Raw genomic sequence first — 14,353 nt, forward strand, 5'->3', positions numbered from 1 at the left:
ATCTGGGATCTTAAACAGTTAGATCTCATACAAGATGATTCTGTGAAAAAAAAAATTAAGTATAATTAAAATGCACAAGTATTTGATGCTGCACATTAATAATGATTATTTGAATGGCTTCAATATAATTATATGGCTTCAATATAATTTTTAACAGGCCAGGCTTAAAATGCAGCACTCACTTTTATACAATATAAAAATCTCTTTATCCACTGAAAGGGTCTGTGAAGATCCTTGGTATAAACAGTCTATGAATTGTGACATCCGTTTTAATGGCTAAAATTTCATATGTCATAATCTTGATCCAACATGCAAATATATCAGGCAAGTTCATTGTCAGTTCACAGAACAAAACACTTATTATGAAGTGCAGGCTATATGGGGTGAGTAAAACATAACGAGGCCCAACAAGAAACTTAAGAGTTCAGTTATCAGGATGTGTATAGTATCTCACATCACTGCATGCTGCTATCGTAAGAAAAGGAATGGTGCAGTCGCAAATTTGCTTTAGCTCTGGCAGAAGTGCATCACAACACATGGATATTCATGAGCAAAGCTCCTTGTGACCATGACAACCAGTCTTTTAAAGACAAAATACAACAAAATGCAGTCTTTCAATCTGATTCTTAGTCAAAAACCAAGCAGTTTTGTCTTAAAATAAAACACAGACAGGCATTCACATTAAAATGCCCAAACACTGACTGTGCATCGATTACTGACTCCGGACGAGGATTGTCAAACAATTACCTAAAACCACCATTTATGCTTTCTCAGTTTAGATTGAGTGTCCACATGTTCATGCTTCTGGAAATGGTTCTCTTCACAGTTAGTTTATCCTTCTTCAAGTGACTTGACCACATTTTGCGTTTAGCAGTTAAATCATTTTATCCATCCAGATTTTTTGAGCCAAGTGAATTTTTAAAATGCAACTTTGAAAACAAGTATATATATATATATATATATATATATATATATATATATATATATATATATTTAAACAAATTAAGTTGCATAATTGTTGTAGGAAAAGTACTGTAAGAAATCACCCATTCACATGTAAATTTGGTTAGTCCAATTTTTTCCATAGAAAAACACTGGCTGTAAGTTTCAGATGCAATGCAATGTAATGTAATGTAATATAATATAATATAATAATACAACGTTTTACAAAGTTATGGATTTGAACCCAGCATGCTAAAGCATGTAAACATGTACCACTAGACAAATACACTACACGTTTTATGTTTAAAAGTACTTGGTTTTTTATTTGGCCATGTCTTATTTCACCTTTCACCTCAAGTAATCCAGAACTGCTGGCACTTAATCTAAATAACATACCCAAAATAAAATGGTTCTGCTTCATGCGTCCATCTGAATCCACATATAAGTCTCAAACTCCTCTTCAGATTTGAAGTGTATCTGCAGTGCCTATTATCCCTAAATCTCTATGATTCCATTTTCAGTATTTTCACAATTGTACCTTTTTACATTTTGTAAACAAAAAAACTGGACCAACATTGGCCTTTTCCTCCCTGTACTTGGCTTGTACTGTATAATGGCAGTTTAATCAAATAGCTGAGACAGTAAACCGGTGGCTGAAGTGATCAACTGAAATCTAGAGTTGTCTCATATGGTTTTCATCATTCACATGAACTCTACAGCAGGTGTAGTGTTGATCTCAGGTGTCGTGGGTTGTCAGTCTTTGCTCCCTCTGCGGTCAGAAAGAAAGAAGGAGAAGAAGCCAGAGCTTTGAGGAGGACCCAGCAGCATATGGGCCTGATTCTCATGAACAATTGTAATCTGTCAGAATATGATGTGAAATGTTTACGTTGTATGATATACATTCATAAAGACAACCAGATGAGAAGAGATATGACAGATAAATATGAAATGAACTGGCATAATACACAAATAAAGGCACATAACTTGCTCAAGAGTCTCTCCAAGACATGTTAAAAAACAGCCAGTGAATGTGAAATGTAAGTGTCATTAAAATCTTGTTTATTAACTATGTACCTGTCACATTAATTGGGTGCTGAATTCCCTATTTGTGGGTCAATTATAATTCCACATCAAAGGTGATGGTAAATATCAAGCTCTTCTCTTTGAATTCACCCATTTGTCTTGTTCATGAAAGTATTCAGACACAGTAATGGCAATAAGAAGGTAAATGGTACTGAACACCTCAAAAAGAAAACCTTTGGAGCATTTAAGCTTAATTAAGAGGAAGAGTCAACATGACATTTTTAACATGGGGTGAAATCGAGAGTGTTCATATATAATGCAAATTTATTGGAATCATGCCCTTTTTAGTGTCTCTCTGGAACAATTTGGAAGAGAAAATTAGGTGCCATAAGGTGAGGATTTTAGCTTATTTTTATGAATAATAAACTTGATGTTTCTCTGTGGAATAAAATTAATCTTTATTGCTAAATAATACACTACAAAATAATAAAAAAAGACACAAGAATGAAAGAAAAGAAAATTATTTTAGAATATTATTTTCCTAAAATTTAAATTTTGAAAAATACTGTATTTAGTGATATTATTTGGTACATTTTTTTTTTTTTTTTTTTTAGGCTGTATTCCAATTATTTTCACACTGATTGCCAGGAATATATAATGAAAAATAATGTAATGCAACTGATTTACACATAAACCATCACAAGCAAACAGATGCAATACAGCACCACCTAAAAATGGATTAGCATAATCACTTTTGCTGAGGATAAGCTGGAACACCTGAATATTGACTGTAGTGCCTCAAAAGCATTCCTTACGTTTACTGACACTAATTAAGCCTTAACGAAGCCATAGGTTGCCATGGAGATCACCTGCTACGATAACCGTTTTGTTGGTTTCTACCTTTAACTAGAGTTTTAATCTACAGGTACAAGTGCTCCTTCCAATTAATTGTGTTGTCATGCTTTTTGGATTTCAGGCATCGACAAAATGAAGTATATGTAAATGAACACTGCACTTTAGAAAAGATGCTTTCAGAGAAGAGAAACTTTAATTAAAAGCAAACAAAGCTTTGAGTCTTGCAAATGAGGTGGTTGTTTCGGGCAGGAGCATTTTTCAGCTTTCTTGTAAAATGCTTCTGTGGTTTTTACACATGATATCAGGAGAATCTAAGGCTGACCAACTAAAGACAGTTTAGAATTAAATGAAAAGTGAGAAAATGGCTCTTAAAGAAAAAGTCAAACTCTTAAACATTTTGACTTTTAAAATGATTAACACATGCAATATCAAGGACTTTTAAGTAAATAAAAAAAAAATGTAAATGTGCAAGTCATACTTACAGTGCAAGGGCTTTGCATCCATGGCTCACCATCAATTTGCATAGGGAGGGCTTTACACTGGTCCTGTCAATGGAACATAGTTATATAATACTGAAACATGAAGATATGTTAAATGAAGTAAAACAAATATTTTATTATTAAACAAAATTTTTTCTTTATATACAGTATATATGCAACCATATATATATTAGGTTAAAAAATAATTGTTTTTCTGCTCTATTTAAAAAATTCTTAAAATGTGGCAAATGAACTTTGGATGTAGTCAAAGTACTGTATAAATATTCCACATAGTCCCTCAAAATAATACACTACCAAGTTTGGAGTTGGTCTCGTATGCTTACCAAGGCTGCATTTATTTGATCAAAAATACAGTAAAATAGTAATATTGTAAGCTAATATTACAATTGAAAACAATTGTTTACTATTTTAATATATTTTAAAATGTAATTTATTCCTGCGATGGCAAAGCTAAAGCCATTTCAGCAGCCATTACTCCAGTCTTCAGTGTCACATGTTCCTTCAGAAATCATGCTAATATGCTGATTTGCTGCTCAAGAAACATTTCTTATTTTTATCAATGTTGAAAACAGATGTAATGCTTAATATTTTTGTGGAAAACTTTTTTTCAGAACCATTTATGAATAGATAGTTCAAAAGACAGTGTTTTCAATTATAAATGTCTTTAATGTCACTTTCAATTAATTTAATGCATCCTTGCTGAATAAAAGTATTTATTTTTAAAACAAAAAAACGTACTAACCCTAAACTTTGAAAAACTACTACACTACAACTTTAATATAGTCAAGAATCATAAAAATAAAAGAACTACCAAAATACAGCTTTAGAAACTCATTTTAGAAAGAGTAAAGCACAATATAAAGTGTTTTACTATAGTAATAAGTCCCCAAATTTACTACTTCATTGGAACGAGTAAACATTTCTAAATTCAGTATATTAGGAACACGGCACTGGAAGAAAGAGTTGATTTGTAAATACAATGAAAAGTAACCTGATAATGATGGAGGAACACTGGGCCAGACGTCTGCCTGCGCTCTTCAGACCCGTGTAGATCTGCCCCATTTCCAATGCCCCCTCCAGCCCCACCACCTCCAACAGCTGATCAGACGGGTCTAAGAGACAGAAAGAAAACTTGTGACAGACAGAAAAGAAATAGGGAACTGATGAGGTCAACCTGATCTAAAATTCATCAAATACTGAAAATGACTAGTTGCACATGAGTAAAGCTTCATCTTAGGAACTTATGTTGCTAACAGACATTTTCATTCACGTCAAATTAAATAAAAAATTAAATGTCTAGTCTGGATAAAGTCTCTGAACTTACAATGACCTGCCAGTTTCTCTAGATCCAGACACTGAATCTTTAAAGAATACATTTTTATAGTAAATGTTGTGTCCTATATGATCGATTGCTTGTAATTTTTGTGATAAAATCACCTGCTAAATTAATTTTTTTTTTTTTAATATGTAACATATGTAAGACATGTGCTAATACATAAAGTGAATTATTTAGCATTATCATTAACGTACATGAAATACACAAACCAAAGAGCCACAAATCTTATCAATATCCCTGTCAAAATGTTTTAGCCTGTTAAACCATCCATTTCTGCCAAACATCAAGCTTGACCCGTGGGGGACATCAGGGGGGGAAATTATGAGGAGAAAGACCAAAAGAGAAGATGAGGAGCAGACAGTGGAGGTGTGTTCCACTGGGGTGGGGGGGGGGGTATGGGGGGTGAGAAGGAGAGAAAAAAAGCAGACAAGCTTGATTTGGAATCTTCACAGTCTGCCTTCCGCTCTGAAAAAGCATAAATTGTCACCGTTGGAGAAAAGGAGGGGAGAAAAGAACACCAACAACCCACAAACAAAACACCTATTAATTAGAATGCGACACTGATGCAAAGCAATCTTGTGTTCCTCCATATTTATTAATTTCTTTTTTGTTTTGAAGTTATGAGCATTGATTTTTCCTCGGTCGGAGGTCCAGTGTCGCGCTGGGACCATCTGTTCAGTAACAGCTCCTATGAGTCTTCCTCTCCTCCTCCTCAAACAGACACGGTATCATTCAGTCCACAGACAGGCAACAGTCAAACCACAAATAAACAGAAGTGAGTGCTGGCAAAGCTCTGACTAGCGCTAACGCAAGGTCTAGTCAGGTCTGTTGCACTGCAACCATTTCTCTTTTCATTTTAGGTTTTTTACATCTTTTTTTCTACTTTTGGAATCTTAGTGAGATGGAATGAGAAATGTTGCGAGCCAGATTCAAACTCTCTCCACTAACATAAGCACTATGGCTTAATGTACACATGTATCATGTATCTTACGCCTATTCTGTTCTGTTCTGTTCTATTCTATTCATTACATTAACTAGCTAACAAATTTGATATACCTTGTTTTATTCTACTCCTAACATTTATTCTATTCTATTATCTATTGCTAACATTTGTTCTATTCTATCTTACATTTATTTCATTCTATTCTATAGCTTGCATATTTTATATCGTAATCTATTTCTTACATCAAATCTATTTCTTACTTTCTCACATTTATTCAATTCTATTGATTACACATTTCATATCTTATTCTATTTCTAACATTTATTCTATTCTATAGCTTACATTTATTAGTCTATTCTATACTATAGCTTTCATATTTTATATCTTATTGTGCTTCTAACGTTTACTCTATTCTACATCGTACATTTATTCCATTCTATTCCATACAGTAGCTTACATATTTTATATATTATTATGTTCCTCAAATTTATTGTTTTGCCTAACATTTATTCCATTCTTTAGCTTACATATTTTCTATCATATTCTGTTTCTTACATCTAATCATTTTTACATCCAATTCTATAGCTCATCCATTTTATTATACATGTATGCTGTTATCTTATATTTTTTTCCCATTCTGTTCTTTAGCCTACATATTTTCTATCTAATTTAACTCCATTCCTTACATTTATTATGTTCTGTTTCCTTAGTTTTATTATCTGTTATCTGTAGTTTATATTAGAATTCTATTCTTTTATATCCTACATACATTTTAATATTTTATTATGTTATATTCCTTGCATTTATTCTTGCATTTATTCTGTATCTTACATTCTTTAAATTGGGTGATAACAGGTGTTTCAAGTCATATTAAAATGTCTTTTAGAATGGCTCAAACACTACTGACCAATCAGAAGCCAGGAACAGAAGTATTTGTTTTATCAAAATAATGTGTTATACTACAAGTTCATTCACATATTGAAGTTACATATCATTTGTGTGCAAAATGCCATTCTATGGGTACCTAAGGCTAATGCAGGAACACTGTATATTCCTTAAAAATGTAAAAGCTAAACACAGTTGTTAGTTACAGTTGTCTGGCAACTGCAGTTAACAGGGTAACACAAATTCTTGGATTGTTGTACCAACCCTGTGTTGTCAAGGAGACAGGCTGTGAACGAGGCCTTGCTGGGATTCGAAAAAGTGTGAGTGTGTTGAGTGTGTGTGTGTAAGTGTGTGTGTTTGTCTGTGAGTGTATTTGTGTACACAGTCCTTTGACCACTGTGGCTCTGCTCTGAGTCAGGCTTGCATGACTGGTGAGGCTGAGAACTCACACAGAGGTCTATCATCAGCGATGGACAGCATCAGAGAGAGGCTGAGGGGATTTCTAAACACCTGAGGGAGCAGAGAACACTCTCTACCTACAGCTTCACATGCTCTGGATGGAAGCTGTTTTCTCTCTCTCTTTTTCAAATGGGTATTTAATAGATTGTCTAAACACGAATGAGGAGAAGTTACATCAACACCACAACACCAAGGTTTTGTGTTCCCATTCATTTCAATTAATGTCTGGTTGGTCAATGCTGCTCCAGAGTTGTGTTGCCTCCAAAATCGAATACTTCTACAGTATAAATGCGAAAAACAGTATGCCATAACACTAGGCAAAAAGTTCTCAGATGACCTAATACATCTTCTGAGATTCTTAAGTACATATTTGATGGACACTTTACTATCCCATGAGGCCAAGTGAGAGGTTTTCTGAATGGCAGTGAAGCGACACAACTGACGCTGGTAGTTCACGTGACAGTTACAACATGGCAGATGTAGTACATCTGAATTTCGTTCATACTACTAAGATTCATACTATATATAACATATTTTTATCCATTGCAAAGTGCAAATTTAGACACACAGCTGGTGAAACACCTACTAGCCAACAAAAAATTTGGCTCTAATTATATTCTAATAAAAACAAAAATAATGAGTACAATTTCAGTCAAATTAAATTAAATAATAGATTTTTGTATTAAATTATTAAAAAATTGCAACATTTAAATAAAATGTAATTATAAAAAAATACACATTCAAATAAATGTAAACTTATTTTTAATTAAAATAATATTAATAAAAATACATTTACATGGCTTTTTGAATGGCTGCCATTGAAGAAAGATCCTTTTGTCCACATAAAGATCTACCAGCAGGGGTTAACTGGCCAAACCTTAACCCCTTGGTTCTAAAAATATACAAAAAATAAAAAATAAAGTGTGTGATTCCGCACCACTAGAATCACAAAACAGTATTTCAGAAATAATGACTGTTTTCAAACAGGTTTTCATGAAGACTCCAATCAAACGGGTTTAAAACAAATAGCCCCTCCCCAAGCTGACACCACTGGTTGATGTCCACTGCTTAAACAAACAGAATTTTTTGAAAGCACTTACAATTTCAACCTCCACATCCATTTCTAAAAGACACTGCATATAAAGCTGGGATAAGAAAAAAATATTTTAAAATCACCTTCACTTTTGAACACAAACCTCTCTTTCTTTTGCACACACATACAAAAGCTGTATGCACTCTATAATGGTGTTTTCTTGTCACCTGTTTTTTTTTCTGTGTGACTGAACAGCCTGTGTTGCTCATGACGCACATGGAGTGACAGGCGCAGGGAGGGCTGAGGTGCACGGGAGGGGGGTTGGGGGGATTTTGCACAGTGTGTCAGGGGACATCAGTAGGCCCAGTGCAGCCCACATCCATGTTGAATAATTCAGCCTGCCTCCATTCCCTTCCACCTGAGGAGGCCTGTCTCCTAGCGTCACCAGCGGGGCCACTCAACTGCTCCCGAAAGGTCAGACTCTACCCCATCTGAGAGCCAGGCCTCGGGAGCTAATGCACTCCCTGTTTACCATCCAGCCAATGCTCCCTCGACTAATCTGACAAGCACAGGCCTCTCACCTTCAGAGCTCCTTCAGATGAAGCTGTATCTACGAAGGCTTTCAAAACTAAGGCTAAGTGCCTTCTCTCATCCAAACCTGGGCTTGCAGTCGCCTTCGCGCCAATCAATTAATCTTTTTTTCCAGGGTAAATGGAATAGAATGGAGGGTAAAGGGTTTTGTCCTTTTGCTGTCTTTTTCGGAAGCCGATTTTATTCACCAAGCGCTCCATTTCTGCTTTAGCCCAACTGAGAAAAACAGCAGAGATGCAGCAGCAGGATATTAGTGCAAACATGCATGATACAAATGGGTGCATTTATCAGCAGCTGACTCGTATTGACTGAAATTAAAGAGTGCAAGGGGCTGGATGAACCGAAAAGACCGTCTCATTCTAACGACACCTAAGATAATGGATTGGTACTTGGGGTTTAACTGAGGTGGACAGATTAAAGAGTTTAATGAATGAGATACTATGGAGTTATGGCGTGTTAATTTATATTGATGTACTGTACAAAACATGAGTACGTATACTTATATGAGAGGTTATAATTCATTTTCACCCATATTGACTGGGAAAAAGCAGCTGGGCCAGGAAAGTAAACTCTTTAACCTTCGTAAACAAGAAAGTCTAACTGGGGATCTCTTTCAAATGGGTGATTTCTCATCAGGGAACCTCAAATTCTGTGATTGCAAGACTCGAACAGGCTCTGACGTTTCACCCTTCATTCTGCTCTTTGTGATCCCAAATGGTCCCATGATAACGGCCCAAAGAGATTCTTCAAAACTACAATCAATGCTCTCAAAGCAGCACGATACATGGATTTTCCCCAATGTGGTGACAACCGGCGTACACATTTCTAGATTAGTGAACGGTGTTCTGCCTTGATGATCCTCCGTGGAGGGAAGATCTAAGTGTTTATCTCAACAACAAATCTTTACTGTTTTTTGCACTTTGACAGGATTGGGGTTAATGTCATTTGGAAGGGAATTACGTGTAAGGGTTTATGCATTTGGTACCTCCGTTGTATTAACATGTGCAGTGTTTGCTCTTATTTCTTGCATTAAGATGCATTTTTATTAGGATCCATCACAATCATAACAAACTCTAGACCAAATGGCTGCTTACAGGGCAGTTCATGGGCGTACCATCTAAGTCTTAGACTACAAAGAACCAAAGATGCACAACTTGCTTGAAAATTGTGTACATTTTGTGTTATGGAAAACAGGAATTTGCATGATGGTAATTTCAGTATCCTTGAGCACAGCTAGTGGCAGCAGCAGACGCATGTGACAGTAAGCCTGCTGCTTTAGAAAGTTATTGAAACCCCAATCAGCCTGTTTTACCATGGTACAGTTGAGTCTGCTTTGACTAGACAGGATTGTCCACCAACGCTAGCTCAAGCCATTACAGAGCCACTGACAATCCCAAACACTGACATTAAAACTGCATCCCTTCAACCCAAACAAAAGCCACTCGCCATGATTCAGTGTGTCACTGGTGAAATATTCATCATGAAAGAAAAGTTCTTCTGAAGTTGCCTTTGATTAATCAGGTATGAAGACAAGGACTTTGCAAACCAGTAACGTTAAGGTGACCCTTGAAGAAATGTTCCAAGTTCAATACAAGTATAAGTTAAGCTCTGTTGACAGCATTTACCGCATAATGTTGATTACCAAAGAAAATAATTTTGACTAGACCCCCAGTAAATAATAAATAAAACATATATATAACATTTAAATTTTTTTTTTTTTAAAATTTACAAAATAAAAAATAAATAAAATGTAAAAAAAGAAAGAAAATATTAAAACAAATAATAAATCTATCAAACTATTTTTGATATGTAAAGAATATGTGTTTGTATACCTTGGACAGCAAAAACAAGTTGTTTTGGGTCAATAATTGGGGTCTTCTTTTCCAAAAACTTCTTCCCTGTTCGATGGATACCCCTCTGTTTCTTGCTCTCTCCCCATAGGTTGGAACCGCCATGCATGCTGGGAATATTCAGGATGGCCTCCAATGAGATGCTGCTGAGGTTCAGGGTGACACCATCACACTATAATAACATGGGAAAGATTTGCAAGAGCGTAAACAGTGCGTGAAACACCTCATAAATGTATATTAAATTACAATTATACAAGAGAATGAATAAATTAATTAATCAGTCAATCAATAAAGAATAATCTATCACTGTTGCATTAGCACTAACATATTAAAAATAATTTGCTTTTTGTTAAGTGGTCCTTCACTTAACCTGAATTGATCAATAATTTGTGTGAATACAACAAAATCTTGAAAGACATTTTGGCAAAATGTAATTTTTTTGTATTTAAACAATACACTACAGTTCTTTCCAGTGGTTCAGCAGGGAGTGTTTAAGTGTTAGAAAGGTGATAAGGCATGTGGTTTCTCACTTATTCTCATTACCTCCACCTCAAGATAATCATGCAACTTCTTGCAAGTTGCCGAGAAGGTCTCTGAGGTTCCATCTCGAAGTACCAAAGCTTATTCTTCATCCTGAAACCAAGAAGTTGAGTCAGTTTATTTTTTATGTAAAAAGTATTATTTACATGTTATTCAATCATAAAGAACATGGTGAGGTATGGTGGTTAAATATCTGAGCAGGTAACTAGTAATGCAGAATATATGGATACCATAATGGTAATCAGTCAAGCGCATGCTTTTTATATGTGTGTATATATATAGATATATATATATATATATATATATATATATATATATATATATATATATATATAATATATATATATATACATATATTATGATTCATATGCTGATATTTAAATGGCCAAATTCTGATAGCTTCGAATGTAAATCAATGAGATCTTTATGACAGTATAACAGACTACCTACATAAGATGTATATAAATATCAGTTGCCATCACTCTATAATTCTCAACAATACGTCTTGGAAAGATTGTATTTAACTAAATGCTTAATTTTATAATCAAAGCTCCAGTTTTTATAATGGGGGCAAACATAGTATAATGCAATGCATAACAATGATGATTAAGAGATGAACGAATAAATGTTCCTTGAAAGCCTGATGCATCATATTTGATACTATAATAAAGTGATGTATGGATAACCGAACCAAAGTTGCTTCAATCCAGTACATGTTCATTTTGAAATATTAAAAATAATGTTCAGAATTGTAATATTAGTGCATCTGTGCTGGTAACTGTAAGACTCAAAATAAAGGCTTTAGAGTAATGCATAACCTAAAGTAACCAACAATGACTGTCTGGTCCTCATCTATGGCATGAAAAGGATCAATATCCAGGATGACTCAAAAACTGAAGCACATGGCGCAAACCCCTACCATCACAGAGCCAAGCTAGGGTTCAGAGAGGGTAATCTAACTGCCCCTTCAATTATGAGTGGGCTGTGGAGCCGGACCCCTGTCCCCCACCCCACACAAAGTCTCTCTGGGATCAGGATCATGATCAGTGACCTCACCAGAACAAACCACCATCTGTTTTCATTACCAGCAGACACACACCTGAACCTTCTACAGCAGGGACCAAACACAGAGGATTTAGAGATTTACAGAATTACACAATCCGAAGCAGAAGAATGGGATCTGGTTAAAGTAAAATAAAGGAGATAAATGATGTGGCAGTAACTGGCATGAAAACAATAAAATAGATATAGCTCAGACAAAAATTTAAATTAGCTGAAACTGCATAGCCCTCAGGCCATCCAATATGTAGATGTGTATTTTCTACATCAGAACAGATTTGGAGAAATTCAGCATTACATCACTTGCTCACCAATGGATTCTCTGCAGTGAATGGGTGCTGTCAGAACAAGAGTTCAAAGAGCTGATCAAAACATCACAATAATCCACAAAAAAAAAAGCTGCTGTTACATGAAACAAAACCATCATTAAGGCATTTTTAACTTCAAATCAAAAACTTCAAATTGATTCCGGCTAAAATATGAGTTCTCTACCCATAATGTTGCTTTCTCCAATGAAAAAGTCTTGTCTAAGTCCAGAGAGAAATATGCACAGATCAAGCTCTGTTTCTAAGCAAAAACAGTCCAAAACAGTTCTAAACAAATATGTCAATGGATTTTAATGTGAGAGGACAACAGGGGAAGGACTTTTTCAATAGATTAGATACTATTAAAAATTAAAAACCTATATTAATACAATAAACTAGGGTTTAAAGTTAAAACACCTTAAAGAGATATTCCACCCCAAAATGAAAATTTTGTCATTAATCACTTACCCCCATGTCGTTCCAAACCTGTAAAAGCTCTGTTCATCTTCAGAGCACAATTTAAGATATTTTGGATGTAAAATGGTAGGCCTGTGACTGTCCCATAGACTGCCAAGTAAATAACAGTGTCAAGGTCCATAAATGGTATGAAAGTCGACGATTTTCATACCTTTTATGGACCTTGACAGTGTTATTTACTTGGCAGTCTATGGGACAGTCACAGGCCTCCCGGTTTTCATCCAAAATATCTTAAACTGTGTTCCGAAAATGAACGGAGCTTGGGATTAAGTGATTAATGACAAAATTTTCATTTTGGGGTGGAGTATCCCTTTAATTATGGATCTGTTTATTACAGACCTGCAGCTTTTCGCTTTACAAGACATTGATTGATGGAATGGATTCAAGTGGATTACTTGTGGATTATTATTATTATTATTGTTATGTTTTTATCAGCTGTTTGGACTCTCATTCTGACGGCACCCATTCACTGCAGAGGCTCCACTGGTGAGCAAGTGATGTAATGTTAAATTTCTTAAAATCTGTACCAATGAAGAAACTCATCTGAATGGCTTGAGGGTGAAAACATTTTCTGCAAATTTTCATTTTGTGTTAAAGGACTAGACTGGCAAGCATGCAGAGAGCCATGGCATTTGTTAGCATGGTAGTTTGGGGGGGCAAGCATTTGCTAGCACAGCAATATTGTAAAAGAAGAAAAAGATAAGTGCATAAAAGCTGTTTTAAAGCATTATCTTTCTAACATCAATCTGTGCCTCTGTAATTAAAAGGGAGGTGACAGGTATTTTTCACCTAATTTCACACAGAATGGGTTACATTTATATTAATGGCAGCATCACTTCTTAAATGCCCACAACTTGAATCAGACCAAAATTCTGGCATAAGTCGCAAATCCACAACAGATTATCAATCAGGGGTCCGTGGCTGGGGAAAAACCTCTTAAAACACGCTGATGTGCAGAAACTGCGCAATAAAAAATGGCCCCCTCTTGGCTGGATCCCAGCCCCAACAACCTAGATCTATTAGTATAAGCAGGACAACAATCACTGAATTATTGATTTCCTCATTAGACTTTTTGTCAGGACCATTTAGTAATGTTAAAAATGAGCTTTCATTAGCCACTTGCAGGAGAACCTCGCTGCCTTTGATTTATAATGTGCAACATGGTCAATATACGGCAGAACAGATGAGGAAAACACAGCGCACATGCTGAGATCGGCCTCCATATGTAACGACACACACCTCAAAGCACAGATTACATGGACATACACTTCTTCATAGTGACAGAAGCTGAAAACTCTCCTCCCAGAGTGTACTTACAGTTACAGCACACATTCAGGACATACAGGATGCCTGGATTAACATATGTGACCCTGGACCACAGTCTTGATTCGCTGGGGTATATTTGTTGCAATTGTCAAAAAATGATTGTATGGGTCAAAATTTTCGATTTTGCTTTTTTGCCAAAAATCATTAGGATATTAAGTAAAGATCATGTTCCATGAAAATATTTTGTAAATTTCCTATCATAAATATATCAAAACTTAATTTTTTTTGC

General features: G+C 35.3%; 1 pseudogene; it reads right to left on the reverse strand.

Annotated features, from left to right (window-relative positions):
- Window positions 1-1,237: 1,237 nt before the first annotated feature.
- LOC109101485 overlaps window positions 1,238-14,353 on the reverse strand; it is a 42,548-nt pseudogene continuing 29,432 nt past the window's right edge.

This window comes from Cyprinus carpio, chromosome A15, assembly GCF_018340385.1.
Source record: "Cyprinus carpio isolate SPL01 chromosome A15, ASM1834038v1, whole genome shotgun sequence".
Lineage (NCBI taxonomy): Eukaryota > Metazoa > Chordata > Actinopteri > Cypriniformes > Cyprinidae > Cyprinus > Cyprinus carpio.